Raw genomic sequence first — 19,749 nt, 5'->3', positions numbered from 1 at the left:
TTGACGGGATACTCCACACAGGTAAGAAAGAAAAAGCCACAAATAGAAACAGTGTCCATTCTCTCACTCCCAAAAGATAACAATCTTCCACAGTACTGTCCTTGGCTTAATTTGTTCTGGTCCTGTTTCCATGACCTTGTATTTGTGGGCTGTGTTTATATGAATCTGTCTCTGACTTATGTCTTTCTCATTGTGCTTACAGCCTGTGGGTGGATACTGCTGTAAGTCAAAAACCTCATAGACTCTGTTACAGATATTTGGGGACAGTGGGCAGTCTCCGGAGAACTCATGCTTAAACACATCCTGCCAAAGATGTGCTAGTCCATCGTTACAAAAGAATAATTATACAATTGAACGTTCATTGACAAGGAAAAATGCCTGTGGTATCATAAATAAAATGTCCTTTGGAAGATGGTCAGTTTAGGTTTCTTGCTTTTTAAAAGACAGCAAAGAAGGTATAGAAAAGCATACATATGAAAGATGATGACCCAAAGATATATGCAGTAGGCATCAATTCAAAATTCTGGTTTGTTTTTATTTTTATTTTTGAGACGAGGGCTCACCCTTCCATTAACTGCATATACCTGTCAAGAAGGAACTCCAAGGAGCTGAAGAGGTGAGCAAAATTCCCCTTGATGCAGGCTGCTCTGGCCTATCACCAAAAAGGGTTTAGGACTATGACCATTCCTCTACCATGTGTGGCTTGCCCTGCTGTCCGGGGAAAGAGTAGTCCAAACACTTCTGGTCCTTGACAACCAGGTGAAGAGTCTTTGTCTCCCTGTAGGCAGCTAGTTCTGTGGGGAGTTGCCTGCCAGCAGCTGGCTCCCAGTTCTAACCCCCGGCCTCATCTCAGGATGAAGCTATAGGCATGGTAGATCTCATCTGGCAGGTTCTCCCGGAGCATCTCAACCAGGAGGCTGAGGCCTACACTTCAGATGATCCAGCGGACCACCTCCAGGTCATGGCACACACTACTGCCCAGACTGTCCAACATCACACCTTCCTGGGCCAAGTTGTCTTGGGTGATGGTGATGCCATTGGGGTGCAGTCCCTGCTTTCGTGGGTGCAGAAACTCAGCCAGGTGCTGATCCATCAGGTGGCCTATCACTGGCTGCATCCAGACCACGTCATTGGAGTTGGGCTCAGGGCTGAAATCTTGCAGCCCACAACAGAAAGAGTTTCTTGCCTTCTTGCCTCTTCCCCCCAGGGAGGGCTAGAAAGCCCTCTGTCATGTCCACCATGCCCACCACCCTGAAAAGCAGCAGAAGCAGTCGCTTGATGATCCTTCCAATGGCAGCGCCACAATCCAGAGCACAGCAAGTTCCCATCTTGTTTGGGTCTTCCATTTAAAAAAGTCTCTGCAGAAATTTCTGGGAGCTGTTGAGTTCCAATGTTGGAGATGTTACACCTGCTGAGTCACTTTTTCTCTTTATATCAAGAGTGAGGCTTGCCGGGAGTGGTGGCGCATGCCTTTAATCCCAGCACTTGGGAGGCAGAGGCAGTCAGATTTCTGAGTTCGAGGCCAGCCTGGTCTACAGAGTGAGTTCCAGGACAGCCAGGGCTATACAGAGAAACCCTGTCTCGAAAGAGTGAGGCTTAATGACCCCTGTGTCCCCTGTGTCCAGTTTTACTTTTAGCTGATGTTAGAGGGATAATGGTATAAAATAGTTTCCACATATGAAAGGGGAAAATGGCTTAGCATGAACAGTCCAGGCTGGTCCGAAAGGGAAAAGTCAAAGTCATGAACCATATCAACTAAGCCTTCATTTAAAACAGAGTTAGACCTTCATCTCAACTATGGAGGGACAAGAAGATGAGAGTGGAGAGATGGGGGTGGGGTGGGGGGATGACAGCTCTCCTTGCTCAGTCCTGTATGTACCCTGGAATATCAATCTCCTACACTCCGCCAAAGCCCCACACTCAGAATCAAGCAGGCTAGACCTAAGGTTACTCTCAGAGAAAAACAGAAAGGTAGAAAAAAAAAATGGTCACACAATATGCATGATGAACTATAAGATGGCCAAGGCATCTGGGCATGCCTGAGATGGAATGGAGATTTGTGAACTACCATCATGGGAGGAACCACAGAAGAAAACAAAATGGGATCAGCATGGCTTGCTGGAAACAGACATCAGAGCCCAGAAGGCTGTTCATGGACCACGGCATCTCCCTAGATGGTCTACACATAACTGCATTCTTATAACACCCAGGAAGGAACCAGGTAAAGAGATAGTCAACTCTGCTTTTAGAAATTTGGACTGTGAGAGAGCTGTTTAGGAAGAAGAAGAACAAGAGGGGGAGGAAGAGGGGAATGAGAGAGGATGGCAGCTGAATATGATCAAAGTACATCCTACACATGTATAAATGTTTTAGTGAGGGCTGGTGAGATGGCTCAGTGGGTAAGAGCACCCGAGTGCTCTTCTGAAGGTCTGGAGTTCAAATCCCAGCAACCACATGGTGGCTCATAACCATCCGTAACAAGATCTGACTCCCTCTTCTGGAGTGTCTGAATACAGCTACAGTGTACTTACATATAATAAATAAATAAATATTAAAAAAATAAAATAAAAACATGTTTTAGTGAGACATTGTTTCATACAATGGATGTACAGTAACTTAATAAGAGGAGGTTTGGGGTCTGGACCTTGCGATAGACTGAATATTCATTCTCTACAATGGAAAAACAAATTGTGTTTCCTTAGTCAAATTTTGGTCATCGAGGAGTTCGTAAGACGCCAATTCGATCTTTAGCAGTCAGGAGGACCCAGGGTTCATATCCATCCAAGGTACAGATAGCTTTACAAAGAATTTTAAAAGGCCTTTTTTTTATTATTAGATATTTTCTTTATTTACATTTCAAATGTTATCCCCATTCCTGGTTTCCCCTCCGAAAACCCTCTTGCCCTATCTCTTCCCCTGCTCACCAACCCACCCACTCCCATTTCCTGGCCCTGGAATTCCCCTATACTGGGGCATAGAGCCTTGACAGGACCAAGGGCCTCTCCTCACATTGATGACCAACTAGGCCATCCTCTGCTACCTATGCAGCTGGAGACAAAAGTCCCTCCATGTGTGCTCTTTGGTTGGTGATTTAGTCCCTGGGAGCTTTGGGGGTACTGGTTAGTTCTTATTGTTGTTCCTCCTTTGGGCTGCAAACCCCTTCAGCTCCTTGGGTGCTTTCTCTAGCTCCTCCATTGGGGACCCTGTGCTCAGTCCAATGGATGGCTGTGAGCATCCACTTCTGTATTTTTCAGGCACTGGCAGAGTCTCTCAGGAGACAGCTATATCAGGCTCCTGTCAGCAAGCACTTGTCATCCACAATAGTGCCTGGGTTTGGTGACTGTATATGGGATGGATCCCCAGGTGGGGCAGTCTCTGGATGGTCCTTCCTTCAGTCTCTGCTCTACACTTTGTTTCAGTAACTCCTTCCATGGGTATTTTGTTCCCACTTCTATGAAGGATTGAAGTATCCACATTTTGGTCATCCTTCTTCTTGAGTTTTGTGTGGTTTGTGAATTGTATCTTGGGTATTCCGAGCTTCTGGGCTAATATCCAGTGAGTGCATATCATGTGTGTTCTTTTGTGCTTGGGTTACCTCATTCAAGATGATATCCTCCAGATTCATCAATTTGCCTATGACATTCATAAATTCATTGTTTTAAATAGCTGAGTAGTACTCCATTGTGTAAATGTACCACATTTTCTGTATCCATTCCTTTGTTGAGGGACATCTGGGTTCTTTCCAGCTTCTGGCTATTATAAATATGGCTGCTATGAACATAGTGGAGCATGTGTCCTTATTACATGTTAGAGTATCTTCTGGGTATACGCCCAGGAGTGGTATTGCTGGGTCCTCAACAGACACTACCTCATGGTGAAAGCCTGAAAAACAATTTTCCCTGCAAATAGTCCAAAGAAAAAAGCTGGAGTAGCCATTCTAATATCAAATAAAGTTGACTTTCAACCTAAAGTTATCAGAAAAGATAAGGAGGGACACTTCATACTCATCAAAGGTAAAGTCTACCAAGATGAACTCTCAATTCTGAACATCTATGCTCCAANNGCAAGGGCATCCACATTCATAAAATAAACTTTACTAAAGCCCAATGCACACATTGCACCGCACATATTAATAGTGGTATACTTCAACATCCCACTCTCATCAATGGACAGATCATGGAAACAGAAACTAAACAGACACAGTGAAACTAACAGAAGTTATGAAACAAATGGATTTAACAGATATCTACAGAACATTTTATCCTAAAACTAATGGATATAGCTTTTTCTCAGCACCTCATGACACCTTCTCCAAAATTGACCATCAATTGGTCACAAAACAGGCCTCAACAGATACAAGATTGAAATAATCCCATGAATCCTTTCAGATCACCATGGACTAAGACTGATCTTCAATAACAACATAAATAATAGAAAAAGGTCTTTAGCTTCTGAAATTTCTACTTCTTTATTGAAATAAATATTTTCAGCCTTAAGAATTTTGATATTAATTTCATAAACTTTACTCAAAAACCTAATTTCTCTAGCAAATAAAATATTGCCCTCCAAGTCTGTGTTTCTCATAGAAAACAGAAGGTGTGGGCCAACTCTGTCGCCTTTGGCAGGTGATCTGTCAGATTCTGAAAACCTCTGACACCATTTTGCTATCGGAGGGAGACATTGATTTTCATTCGGGGTATTTTGCCATTCTTAATCAATCTCACTGGCATTGCATTTCAAAGAATGTTTTCATATCTCTGACCTAAAGACAATATATGGAAAGAGTGAAGGAAGTATACGTTTTAGAAAGTAAACAATAAGATGGCAGGATATTCCACAGTTGGCACTGTGCTTCCTGACTGCTGATTCAAATCAGAACAGGGCGTAGGAGACAATGTACCTTCTCCTGGAGGAAATTACATGCTAAACTGTCCAGAATAGTATAGGACAAACATCTATATAATAGGCATGCCATTTAAGCATGAAGGAGTTCATATTTAGTGCTAAGTAAAATGTAATTTTAATATAGCATCTACTTTTGATCTCATTTTGAAATACATTTGTATCTCATTAGAAAATGACAATATATTAAAAAAACAATCATTTAAAAAAAAAAATGTCAAAATCAGTAGGTTTGCATTTAGCTTGTCTGTTTTGCTTTACTTTGCTTTTAATAAGGAACTATACCATGTACTTAAAAAAGAAGAAGAAGAAGAAGAAGAAGAAGAAGAAGAAGAAGAAGAACAACAACAACAACAACAACAACAACAACAACAACAACAAAGAACAAAGAAAAAAGAAAAAAGAAAAAAAGAAAGTTTGGGTTTTTTAATTGAAAACAGGTATGTTGCTGTTTGTGTTGCCAGACATGTTAATGACTGCGTTTAAGGTGAAATGAGAAATAAAGAGAAATCCACTGCACAGGAGTAAGAATATTCCTAATATGAGCACGAGGAAGAACTGAAGTCATGGGTCTCTGTCCAGAGCTGATTGTGGAAGTTGATCTCACCAAGTCCTCACATCTCCTGCCTCCGTGGACCCTCTGAAACTGTGCCCACAGATGAACAGCAGAGGCTCCCATGCCCCTGGTGTCTTGCTCCTTAAAGATACAGGCCAACTATGCAATGTGGCTAATTTTTTGAAAGGTTAACTCAAAAAGATGGGATCAGTTGGAACCCAGCAGTTGGGACGACAAGCCTCAAGTGTTCAAATGTAAGGAAATCCCCCAAACAACCCAAGAGCTACTAAGGAGGGAGCACCGGTCAAAAGGAAGGCGGAGCATCCCAGGTTTCCCTCTTCTAGGCAACACTGCTGAGCAGGGCCAGGATGGCAGGGCCACAAACCCAAGGTCAGGAATGCACACCTACAGAAGGGAAAAGGCTGGCAGCTTCCTAGTGTGAGATATTCTTTCTCTTGCAGAAATGCCTCCCATAGGTTAGGAGTGTCAGACATTGATACATAAGTCTCTGAGAAGTGACCCGTAAAGTAATTAGAAAAAGAATCCTCTTCGCGGGCCCTGGCTTCCATAGCTGGGTCAGATGAAAGGCGCCTGTGTTTATGTCTTGTAACAAGGAGCCTCCCAGCCCCAGCCCCCAGCAGGTGCTAGGACTAAAACTCCTGGTCAGTCGCCTCAGGCACCTTGGCACCTTCTTAGAGCCAGGAACACTAATGGATTAGCTCCTCTCAGCGCAGGTGGCTGCTAACCAGGAGAGGACCTTTGGGAAGTGACTTCAAAGGCCACTGGCTTGAAGCAGAGGTAACGATGCAACGATTTTTTTTTTCTAAAAGGTACCTCCACTGCCTATCTTCCCGTGCAGGCCAACGGAGGGAAGGAGGGGATTTCAAAACTAAGACGTTAGATATGGAACAAAGATCAATAAATGATTGAAGAGTACATTTTCATTGGCAATTGTAAATCGGTTTTACATATATCACCGTAAAATGTTGAAAATCCATGTATATCTGTGATCTCAGTGGCCTAGGAAAAATGGGTTGCCAGGTCAGGGACAGAACAGGGTTTCCTCCTGACATGATGCAAAGCTCTATAGTTCTCTGAAGTGACTTTCCTATATGTGAGTATATATACTGAGTATACAGAGGTATAGTCCTGATATTTTGCGTACTGTATGCTTCAAGTGAATAGATTTTTATAGAGTATGAGTTATGTTTCAAAAAAGCTCTCACTTAAAAAAGAAGTGGTCAGAAGTCACAAATCACACAGGCTACACTGAGAGTTAAACTATGCCATATCTGTTTTTTTGTTTTGTTTTGTTTCGTTTTGTTTTCTGTTTTTTTTTTTTGTTTTTTGTTTGTTTGTTTATATAAGTACTAAGGGACTGTTAGCTGTCTTTATATTTTACCTATTGATAACAACCACAGAAAACTCTATCGCAGGGGCCAGAGTAATTTAAAATTGACTTATGTAGTTGGAAGATGCAGCCAGTTCCATAGAGATGTGGGAACAAGAAGAGTTGGTTCACGGGTCTCTGTAGGAAAGACTGTGAAAACCATGGAAGGAGACACTTGGGAAGTCTGCAGTGGGAGGAGTGTGTGTCCTGCAGAACAGTGAGTGAGGCCCTTCCCTGCTGGCATCTCCATTAATGACTGTAATGAGCCAGTGCTTGATGTAGAATGGGGATAGTTAAACTTATCCGTTCAGCACCTTTCATCCAAGGAATTTTAACATGAGCTGACACTTATGGTACATAGAAAATGGACACAATTAACCATTTGCTGACATTAAATCATGAGGAAATTTGCTTTAAAATAAATCTTTGGTAAATGTGTATTTTTAAAATTTGTTAAAGACAAAATAGTCATGTTAAAGACATGGGTGTGCTTGCTTATCTCGACACAAAGAAGGGAGTCTTTGACTGAATGTGGGATACTGCAGGATGGAGCTCATCTTCAGTGGTTTTCAGAGTGCATTGAAGTTTTGATTTTAAAACCATCAGTTCTGGGCCAGGGAGATGGCACAGGAGGTAATCAGTCACACCTGTTGTGAACCCTGAGCTTGATTTCCAGAATCAACATGAAATTGTCCTCTTACGTTTAAACACCTTCCTTGCCACAGGAATGCTCGCTCTCTCTCTCTCTCTCTCTCTCTCTCTCTCTCTCTCTCTCTCTCTCTCTCTCTCTCTCTCTCACACACACACACACACACACACACACACACACACACACAAATAATTAAAATTTAAAGAAGAAAGTTCAAGAAGAAATATGCTTCTGGATGTTAAGAATGATAGGAGAGGGGGGCAAGCAGTTACTGTGTCACTTGATCAGAAGCCACAGAAAGAAATGAGGTCACAAGACCCCAGCAGAACAGGGACATCATCTCTGTATGATTTAGCCCCATCTTTTTCTCTGACCAAAGCAGAGAAGCCCAGAGATTGTCAATTTGATGTGCTCAGTGTTGAATCAACCCCTCCATCAGAGTTCCTTTTCATTTCAGGCTAGCCGTGTGACAATGGTCCCTGATGAACATGCTGTGCACAGTAGACTCTGTGCAGTTCAGGTCTCAGTTCCCTCCACAGGGGAGATAAAACAAGAACTTCCTTGTGAGACTGCAGTGTCCTATGCACGCTGTCAAGTTGTTGGTATCAAAGGGTCCATCTGCTTGTCATTACATGCCTTGCCCGACACTGCCCACATCTGGGGAGGGGTGGGAACCTTTAATCAGCTTCTCAGAGAGAGAGAGAGAGTTCAACAAAATTCACTCGAGAAATATTGACATTTCACACTGTTAATGAAATCGCCGTTAGTCAAAGATTTACTTTTTAATTTTGATTTCACAGCAGGTGTCTTGACTTAAAATACTTTAAATGTTTTATGATTATTAAGTAAAAATATAATATATAGATTATTGGAAAGAAATATTGACTTCTCAATATGTTCTCAAATGATCCATGTCATCAGGTAATATCTCTCTCTCTCTCTCTCTCTCTCTCTCTCTCTCTCTCTCTCTCTCTCTATCTCTTTCTCTTACCTTAGATCTGATAGCCAGTTGTTTACATGAAAACTATAATTGGCTGATGGCAAATTCCCTTAATAAACAAATAGTTATCAATATACTTATCTAAAATAGTAATCACATAATGGCATTTTCTAAAGGAAATGACATCTGTAGCTAAAGATATTCTAGTCAAAGATAAAGGTTGCTAAGACCCAATGAGCCAGGACATGATACAAAAACTCAGGTGACAGCAAATGCTGGCGAGGATGTGGAGAAAGAGGAACACTCCTCCATTGCTGGTGGGACTGCAAGCTTGTACAACCACTCTGGAAATCAGTCCGGCAGTTCCTCAGAAAATTGGATATAGTACTACCGGAGGACCCAGCTATATCACTCCTGGGCATATACCCAGAAGATGCTTTTACATATAATAAGGACACATGCTCCACTATGTTCATAGCAGTCATACTTATAATAGCCAGAAGCTGGAAAGAACCCAGATGTCCCTCAACAGATGAATGGATACAGAAAATGTGGTACACTATTAAAAACAATGACTTCATGAAATTCTTAGGCAAATGGATGGAACTTGAAAATATCATCCTGAGTGAGGTAACCCAGTCACAAAAGAACACAGGTGGTATGTACTCACTGATAAGTGGATATTAGCCCGAAATCTCCAAATAATACAATTCACAGACCACATGAAGCTCAAGAAGAAGAAAGACCGAAGTGTGGATGCTTCAGTGTTTCTTAGAAGGGGAACAAAATACTCACAGGAGAAAATATGGAGACACAGTGTGGAGCAGAGACTGAAGGAAAGGCCCTCCAGAGACTGCCCTCCCTGGGGATCCATCCCTTATACAGCTGACAGGAGCCTGATACAGCTGTCTCCTGAGAGGCTCTGCCAGAGCCTGACAAGTACAGAGGCGGATGCTCGCAGCCAGCCGTTGGACTGAGCACGGGGTCCCTGATGGAGAAGTTGGAAAAGGGATTGAAGGAGCTGAGGGGGTTTGCAGCCCCATTGTGGGGGAGCAACAGTGTCAACAGGCCAGACCCCCACCCCCCACCCCTGAAACTCCCAGAAACTGGACCACCAACCAAAGAATACAAATGAGGGACCCAGGGGTCCAGCCACATATATGGCAGAGGATGGCCTTGTTGGACATCAGTGGGAGGAGCAGCCCTAGGGCCTGAGGAGTTTCCATGCCCCAGTGTAGGGGAGTGCCAGGGCAGGAAGGTGGGAGTGGGTGGGTGGGTGAGCACCTTCATAGAGGCATGGGGAAGGAGGGTGACACAGGGGATTTCCAGAGGGAAGATCTAGAAAGAGGATAACATTTGAAATGTAAATAAAGAAAATATCCAATAAAGTGGGGGGGGGAGGAGTTTAATTCAGAGATGAGAAAAAGAAAAAACTAAAATACCTTCAGTGCTTAATCATGTCAAAATATATTTACCAACACAATGTGTTTGTAAATTTATATAAGTAAATAGACCTGAACCTTTCAGTCAGTATATTAAATTCAGCCACAATTGTTGGAAGGCATTAGAGTTTGTTTAATTCAATATGCTGGTTCATATACTATAAACGATTGCATCTTTATATTTGAGCCAGACCACTGGCCAAGTATCATAGATTTAAATGAAGCACAAGAGAATTGATTTTGTAAATAAAAGCATGAAAATTTGTAGCCTTTGGAGACTATTCCTACCAAGTGAATGGAATATCTGATGGTAAATGTGTCTGATTTCCTGTTCAAGGCCAGGTTGTTGCTTGATCTTTGGGTAAAGTCGAAAGGAAGCCATTGCCACAGTGAATGTGATTAATAAAGCTCTTGGCGATCTTACATTATATTTTGGAAATAAAGATGGATACCAGAAATAGGAATCGACATCAGTTACAATGTGTACACTCATTATTAGAGCTTGACTTGAGAAAAAATTCCTCATTTTGTGCAATATGAACTTGACCTGAGACGTGTTATTACCAGATTTTTGAAATGTGCAACTCTTTGACTCCCTCCTATTGGTTCTATTTTTTTTTAAATCAACTTTCTAAAATGGCCTTTTTTTTTTTTTTTCAATCTCATCACTCTACCACATAATGTATTAAATGTCTATTTTGTTGAAGCCATTGATGTATATGATTTACGTTCTCTTAAACGGCACCGAATTTAAAATGTCAAAATAAAACTTTGTATTTCTTTAGACTATATCATCTGGCTAGTGTTTGAAGAACAAATACTTCTTCAGATGGCTTTCCATAGGATTTGGTTTTGCTGCTTGGCTTTTTATTTTGAGGGTGTAGCTGAGCTGACAATCTCTCTGTTTCCATTCTGCAGGAAGCCTCCTTAGCCTTCCCTTTCTCTGAGTCCTTTTCATAGGAATTCTCCATCAGAGATGGCTACCTGTTAGTAATTCAGAGAAATCTCACTCTCTGAAGAATAGCACTGACTTATCTCACCAGAAGGCCCATAGAACCCCAATATTCTTCTTCTGCTACAGTAGAGCTCTGCTCAGAACGGACTGGCTGGGGACAATGGACACATGCCCAGTATTCCATTATGGTTGGACCAAGTCTATACAGGTTTTAACTTCAGAGTCTACAGGAGACCCTTACGAATCTACATATAACCAAAGGATGTATTTTTCTAGCCTTCTGTCCTTTGCTTCCCTGTCCTGTTTCCGGAAGCTGTTTCTGAGATGAGCGTAAAGAAAACTCTCATATAAAATACTCTAGTCTCTTCCCAGATGCGTTTTCTTATTCTATGAATACGCATATAAGCAAGCAGATACCAGCAGTGGCCTGAGCAATCCCCACTCCTTATTGGAAACTGGTTACTGACTTTGAAAAGCCAAGTGACAAGGAGGATTAGAGAACATTGTGAGGATCCCTTCCTAAAATCTTCAAGTGTGGGTGCCCACCAGCCTCAAGAGCCGTTTGGAAGTTGGATCAAGTCAGGTGACCACATGAGAACAAATCCCCCTGGCTAAGCCGTGCCAACACAGAGAATCATGCAAGACCCTGAAGCCATAATTGTCTTAAGCCACTGAGTTTAAGGGTGATTTGTTACATAGCGATAGAGAGATGAAAAAGACTTCAACCTAAGAAATCATGAAACTTTAGAAGATTAATAAAGAGAAATATTCTCTTCATGGTGGGACAGAATCCACAAAATTGTCCTTTCTCTGCTCTGTCTTAAATCCTGCTAATTGCCAAAATGTGTGCCCCCTCCAGCATCTTTCTTACACCTGGTCCATCAAATGTTTGGATTTCTTCTTGGCTTTGGTTACCAGTCAATCAGGTGGCTCCTGACAGATTCTGTCAGCATGCTTTCTCCTCTTCTTGAGAAAGGTGAAGTTACTCTAGTTCTGTTGTGTTTGAAAAATTTCTGCCAGGTTCTTGAAGGCAAGCATTCTGTTCTGGTTTAAGCAAAAAGGAATGTCCCCAGGAGTCTGCCCTGTGTGATGTACGCCAAGAGTCCTGTACCCAGTGCCCCAAAGCCTTGCTAGGCTTCTCTTAAGAAGTGGACCTTGCTGGCTTTATCTGCATCTTTATGATTGTTTAAATAACAAAAGCCAATTTGCATACCTGACTCTCACTTTTGTCTCAGTTTAGAAATCATTTTCACCCTGATGCATCTTTAAGACAGGAGAATTGTGGGTACGTCATAGTATATGCTGTGTTTCTCTCTCGAAGCTATTGAACAGGAAGGAAACTGCCATTCCTATTCAGTAACAACTCTAATATGTTGATAGGTCTCAGTGAAAACCTATTTAAATGCACACATATGTGTGCGTGACTATACACTTGTCTCCCGCTTAGACAGGCTTGCATATTTCTAATGTCTTTTTATGATTAAAGAAGCTACCATGAAGAGACAGCTACACACAGCTCTCTAGTTCTGAAATCAATCCTATTGTATCTAAATATTTTCCTTATACTTAGGGGCTAAAGAGACCATGAAAATCTCTGGTAGTTTCTCATCCACGAATCTAAATAATTAACAACAAATATCCGCAGTAGAAACTAGAAATGGTCCACAAGTACCAACTTGTGCCCCAGACCCTCCTCTCTTTAAGTAAACAAGTCTTCAGACACCTTTTTTTCTTTTCTTTTCTTTTCCTTTTTTTTTTTTTTTTTTTGCCCAAAGCTGGTATCTCCATTATCTTGTCAAGCAGCATGCAGCTTAGATGGATCAATACTCACACAGGTGACTTCTAAGGGACACCTGGCGGTCCAGGCAGTGACATGTTAATTAAGCAGACAAGCACTTCTCTTCAGGCACAGGACTTTGAATTTATCACTTCTTTGGTGGTTCTTCAGTCTGTGTTTTAATACATTTGATGGCCTGGGGGGGGCCAAAGAAACCTGGTAAATAATAATTTTGGAGTTGTTACTGGTAACAGTTTGGCTAGAGAAAAAGAAGACTTCCTTTTGTTCTCCCCTCTATCCTGCGTTCCTACCTTTGTACATAGACTGACATAGGGCTTCTGAGTGTTAGAAGACACATTTCGTAAGGCTGACTTAGCACACTTTAAACAAAAGGCTTTATTCTAATAACCACAGCGTACAACTTGGCTGGTGAAGACCAGCAGCACCGTAGAAACAACCAGTATGGAAGAATCACCCTAGTCTTCAGAACCACCTGAGAGAAGGGTCCTGACCTCTGCCCTGTTCCCACAATGTCCTGGTTGGCTTGACTGAGAGGTTTCACAAATGGCTTCAAATCTTGTCCCCTTACTTTAGTGACTCTTTATAGTCACTTGAAGGGTTGAAAGGGAAAGTTGCGCTTTCCTTCTGATATTTCCTATTGATATTCCAAGTTATTGGGAGAGTGGAAGAGACTTGCAAGAGCCCGCTCCTGCTTAGACTTCGCTGTTACCTTTTTTCTTTCGCCTGGAAAAGCCAATGATAGAAACTCAGGCACCAAAGCTTCAGACAGCTCTTCTCTTGTCTTTCTGAAGCACACCGGACTCTGCCTAACTTATGAGTGTATTTAGATTTTATTGCTTGCAAATCTTGCTTTGTAGGATTTATATTTTATGATTACCGACTATGTTTTATCCATTTCATCTTTAATTCATGTTAATTTTAAAAGAAAATGCAGCGCTAGTGTCCCAGTAAAATGTATTACATCTTTTAATTAAAAAGACAACATTTACATTCATCACATACACAAAAGTATATATTTGTGTATGGCATGTTTACAGCTTGCACAGTATTGGGATTCTGTGGTTAAGGACAAAGGGAGTAATATATTTCTATGTATTTTAGTATATATGTGAATGTATTCCATTTTAATGTATGGAACTAGAATTGAAAGCATAAAAACAATATATTAGAGCATAAACCTACACAATACACAATCCCTATATTAAAATATAACTTCACATATTAAATAAAGTAAAAATTCTTTTATTCTAAAAGAAAAGTAGGTTGAGGCAGGGTAATTGATGTAAGTTTGTTGCTAGCCTGGGCTATAGAGTGAAACTTAGTCTCAAGCATATGTGTGTGTGTGTGTGTGTATGTGTGTGTGTGTGTGTGTGTGTTCATATATAATATAGTAGTTAATTATATAAAATATAAAACTATAAATAGTTTTGGTACTGTTTGAAGAAAAAGCACCTTTTCTTCTTTGATGCCATCTGAAATTTTAGTATGAAACCTAATGAACAACTCAATAAACTTGATTCTAGTAATATCTGATTTTACTGTTACTTGTGAACACTAATGATCAAGAATCGCATGAGCAGCCTGTGATGTTGTGGTATATCATCTTACCTTTTGAGATGATTTCAAATTAAAAGCAAAGGCTTCTGTACTGAGATGGCAGCAATGCTCTGGCGCCCTCACTGTGCGCCACCAAGTTCACATCATTTACAGTTTACAGTGCACTAAAATGCAAACGTCTTCCTCCCATTAATTTATAACAATATTTTAAATATTTGGCCAATATCTCTGTTATTATTTATAAGGTTCTCTGAGAGTCGTGGGGTGCACAAGAGGGGTTGGAAAAGGAGAAGGAGGTGTGGATATGATTTGAATACATATATGAAATTCTCAACTACATGGAGAAAGGCTCAGGGAGTGAATTAACTGCTCGTTTCTCTTTTCATTACTGTATTTCCAAGAAGGCGACTCTTTGAGAAGACAATGATACCCACAAATCTCATCTCTTATCACTAAGGTAAGAATAGAGTTATTTATGATTATGTAGTAAGAATTTACAGGCAAAGTTAAAGTTAAAACTGCACTGCTGCCAACGGTCATGAGATCCTTAAAAGTTTCTGAAATTCATCTCCTTATCAATAAAACAACGAACCCCTCAAACGATGAAGAATACAGAGCACATATCCAAAAATGCCCCTTTGCTTCCTCTTAGCCTTGAAAATGACCATCACAGGACAGAGATGACTTTCATTTGCATGGATTAATTGGAAAAATTTATTTGGTCCTTGGAATTCAATGACACCATGGAGGAGACAATTGTTACCTCTCTTTTATAAGATACATGAAATTATAAAATAGGCTTTATTTATGCTGAATCACAAACAATGATGGGGTGGTAAGAATAGTTTGAGTTTAAAGAAGATGTAATTAATAATATTCTGTGTTAGCATGAGCAGTTTGGTGGGCAAACTCGACAGCTAGAGAACAACGGAGCTCATAGAACTTTCCTGCAGAGCACTGTGCTAGTCTTTGAGGCCTCCAGACAATTGTGGCCTCAATTGTCCCCACTACACCCAGCCTCCCTCTCAGTTGAAGTATTTCTTCTAATGAAATGATTAACGATACAGACAAAGGATTCCGGGCAAAGACATTTATTACAGTGTTCACTGTGGCAAAATTGTAGAAACAAACTTATCTAAAGTAATTGGGTTAAAATGAATGATGGTTTATTTGTGTGTCTGAAATGTTCCCCCCACCCAAAAAAAGGAAGAAAAGCAGAAAATGCCTGTAGCATGGCCCTGCACTGAAGAGGGAAAAGCTGTGTGCAAAGCTACATGCTTAGAACTCACATATTTTTCCATTCCCCGATAAAAGGGAAATAATTTGTAACATTCTATAATTATTTTTCTATGTAATGGAATTTGAAATAAAAATGTTCTTTTCTGAGTTGTTCTCTCTCTATATGTATATGTATATGTATAATAACATTAGAAATTAAATATAAATAAATACATATAATTATTCATGAATCATTTTTTTAGTCATCTCTACACATAGTAATCATTACATAGATATCCTCATTGAGTCATAGAGGTACCCAAATACAATCTTATTATTATTTTCCAAAAAGACAAATAGCAACCAGTTTTTAAATTAAATACTTATTCAGATAGATGTAAGCTGATTTGGTCCAATTACACACAGCTCAACAATCTTTCTGTAGCTATGCATCATATAAGTGATCACATGATCTTGAGACTTTGTTTTAAAAGATTTAGTTATTATTATGTGTTTGTTTGCATGCTTTTCTTGCATGCATGCATGTGTGCCACAAACATACCTAGTGACCAAAGACCAGAAGAGGCTATCAGATTCTCTGGAACTAGCTAAAGATGGTGGAACTCACTGTGTGGGTGCAGGAGCCGAACCTGTATGCTCTTCAAGAGCAGCATCAGTGATCCATCTCTCGGGCCCATAGAGTTTACGATTGTAAATCCTCCATTAGTAAAGGCTAGCCCTTCATTCCTCCTGTTTCAGGACCTCACCTTAGCAGGTAGAGTGTTGAGGGAAATTCAGAAAGGTCAGTGTTGTTGGGCCCCGAGCTGCAGGAGAGCTAACTGTGTAGTAGACAGTTCCCTCGGGGACAGTATCATGTTGTCTACTACACGTGAGTCCCTTTCTTTAATGGGGGAACCTCAGAAGAATCTTATTGGAACTATTAAAAAAATGTATGAAAAGTTTCAAATTACACAGGAGTCTCCTCTGAAAGCTATTATTATTGGGGAAAATGATGAACTTGAATTAAACAATAAGCTTTTTTTTTTTTTTTTAAAGACATTGTATTCAGACCCTGGTGAAATGGGTACTGTTTGTATATGTGACATAAATTTCTTTTTTTTTTTTTTTTTTTTGGTTTTTCGAGACAGGGTTTCTCTGTGTAGTCCTGACTGTCCTGGAACTCACTTGGTAGACCAGGCTGGCCTCGAACTCAGAAATCCACCTGCCTCTGCCTCCCGAGTGCTGGGATTAAAGGCCTGCGCCACCAGGCCCGGCGTGACATAAATTTCTATTGTGCATTTTTTAAGTGTTTTGAGTTAAAACAATTCCCACAAGACTTCTCGATTGATTGATTATATTATCCTGTTAAAGTTTCTCTTAAAAAATAGGAAGCCTCCTAGGAATTTTGTTCCCTAAATCATAACTTACTTGTTATTTTTTTATTCTCTGTGTTTTTTTTTTCCCTGCATCTCAAAGTTAAAAGACACTGAGAGTCACATTTCCTTCCAAATGTCAACTTTGCTGAACAAGGCCATCACCAGGACATGGACACACACACACACCATACACATACAGCATCACACTAAACACACCACACACACATATATCCACACCACACTAAACACGCACACACACATACACACACTCATACACCATCATGCATACATATATACCTTATACACTGTACCACATACACCATTCATACACACACACACACACACACACACACATACACACACACACCATACACACACAGCACCACACTAAACACACCACACACACACATATCCACACCACACTAAACACACACATAAAACACACAGACACACACCACACATATCCATACCACAATAAACACATGCATATAACACACACACAGACACAGACACACACCACACATATCCACACCACACTAAACACACACATATAGCACACACACACACACACACACACACACACTCTTTCTGTAGCTTGTCCTAGGACTTAGTAGATGTGAGAGGTAGAACAGGTTCAGCCTGGGACAACCTCAGTCTGCAGTACAATATAGAAAGTGCCCTAAAGAAAGTATCAGTGTACAAAAAGCAAGCAAGCAAGAAAGAAAGAACCAGCGAAGAACATAGGTGTCAGAAAGGAGGCAGATAACAGAAAGTGACGATCAAGTTTTCAAGTAGTGAAATATGTGTTGCCAGCTTTCTAAGACTCCAGATTTTTAAACTACGAGACAAGGGACATGACCCCTTATAAGGACCGCCACTAAATGAGAATAGGGACATAACGTTGGTAACACTAAAAGGCTTTAGAATTAGTAATGACCCCAAATTAATTGACAATTAAGCATTTTTCAAATCTCCGGTGTTTCTGACAATGCTCACATGTGTTGTATCATGGGAATTCACTCTAGCCTGTGTTTTGAGCATACAACACATGCACTTTGCATCGTGCATGCTGGTAAACCACATGAATCAACATGAGCTGATAGAAACACCCCTGATACACACACAGCACCACACTAAACACACCACACACATATCCACACCACAGTAAACACTCACATATAACACACAGACACACACAGACACACACATGCACACACACCACACATATCCATACCACACTAAACACACACATATAACACACAGACACACACAGACACACAGACACACAGATGCAGATTCAAGGCTTAGAAATTGCACTATTTTGACTGTATATGTAAAGTTTTCTGCTCATGTAAAAATGTAATAATTGAAATACACAAAACAAAGATATTTAATGTTTTCTTAGTTTTCACTCAGCATGTATCGAACTAGCATAATGTTTGACTTTAAAAATTGCTGTTTGGGTTATTCACTTGAATTTAATAAAAAATGGAAAATGAAGTTTGTCTTTGGATTAGGATGGGAGTTTCAACAAGTTCTGGAAAAGTCCTGAATATTCTCTGTCATTTTATACTGGATACAGATCAAACCAACACGTTCAACACTGATGGACTTTTAAGGATTTGATTCTTTTTACATTTATTTATTTATTTATTCATTTATGTGTCTATATACATGTGACATAAGTGTGGAGCTCAAAAGGTGGCTTTCCAGAGCTGACCCTTTCTTCTAAACATGGTGGCATAAATAGAACTCAGGTCATTAACCTTGAACACAAGAGCCCTTACCCTTTAGGTCATCTGGCCAGCCCTCCTTACGATTACTTTGACTCCATATTCATCTTCTTTTATCCCTTACAATTGCAGTGCAAATTTGAGACAGTTAACGATTTGATAATGGGCATCATTGTCTGTCCTGTTAGATAATTAATAATATTTTTTAATGAATGACTGAATGAATGAATCACTTAATCTAGGCTTCTCATCAGCCACACACTGACTATCAAGATGGCCCTTTGTATTCCTACTCTACTGACACTAAAAACAAGTGTCAAGATTTTGGAGGACAACCTGCTAACACATGCAACTTCCTCTGTTTCTAGCATGCAATGTAACTACAAAAAGACATCATGTATCTAAATCAAAAGTCAAATAATTCTAACAGTCTGAAAGAAAAGATGTGGTGGTCATATCATTGTTGCTAACATCTGTAAAAATCGAGTTTACTCAACAAGGTGGCATGTGAGAAAAATGCTGATGCTGTTTATTGTTTTGAAAACATACAGGCATTAAGATGAGAATGTCACATCACCTACTTGCTTTGACTTTTCAAGTGATTCACAACAGTGATACTCTATGAAATCATGTAAGCTATAATAAGGAGAATTGGCATTTTATACACATTTTACCCTTAAAAATATGTTTACATGTTTAGTATAAGCCTTAATATTTCTAAGAAGAATGCTTTCCATAATCATTCCTCATATTTTGAAATCAGAGCGTCCATAGAGTTTAATGTTTTTCTCTGAGCTCATTAACTGTTCTTCAGTGTCCATGATATCCGATGTATGACCTGTGCACATAAAAGCCTTTAAATTCACAAAACAAGCACAGTCATAATTCATGAGATCTATAGGCAACTGCACAGTCATAGGTGAGGAACTTAACACCACTTTCTCACTGTTGACAAAATAACTAGATTAGTGGTTCTCAACCTGTGGGTCATGATCCCTTTGGGGGTGGCATATCAGATGTCCTCCATATCAGATATTTACACTGCAATAGAGAGTAGTAGCAAAATTACAGTTATGAAGTGTTGGCACAATACCTAGACCAGCAGTTTTCAACCTGTGGGTCATGATCCCTTTGGGGGGTGGCATATCAGATATTTATATTATAATTCTTTTTTTATTATTATTATTATTATTATTATTTTCTTTATTTACATTTCAAATGCTATCCCGAAAG

At 40.1% G+C, this 19,749-nt stretch overlaps 1 pseudogene; it reads right to left on the bottom strand.

Annotated features, from left to right (window-relative positions):
• Positions 1 to 844: 844 nt before the first annotated feature.
• LOC110333684 overlaps positions 845 to 19,749 on the bottom strand; it is a 50,437-nt pseudogene continuing 31,532 nt past the window's right edge.

The sequence above is a fragment of the Mus pahari genome, chromosome 16, assembly GCF_900095145.1.
Source record: "Mus pahari chromosome 16, PAHARI_EIJ_v1.1, whole genome shotgun sequence".
Lineage (NCBI taxonomy): Eukaryota > Metazoa > Chordata > Mammalia > Rodentia > Muridae > Mus > Mus pahari.
The sequence above is the reverse complement of the archived record's forward strand: the minus strand, read 5'-3'. Positions and strand labels throughout refer to the sequence as shown.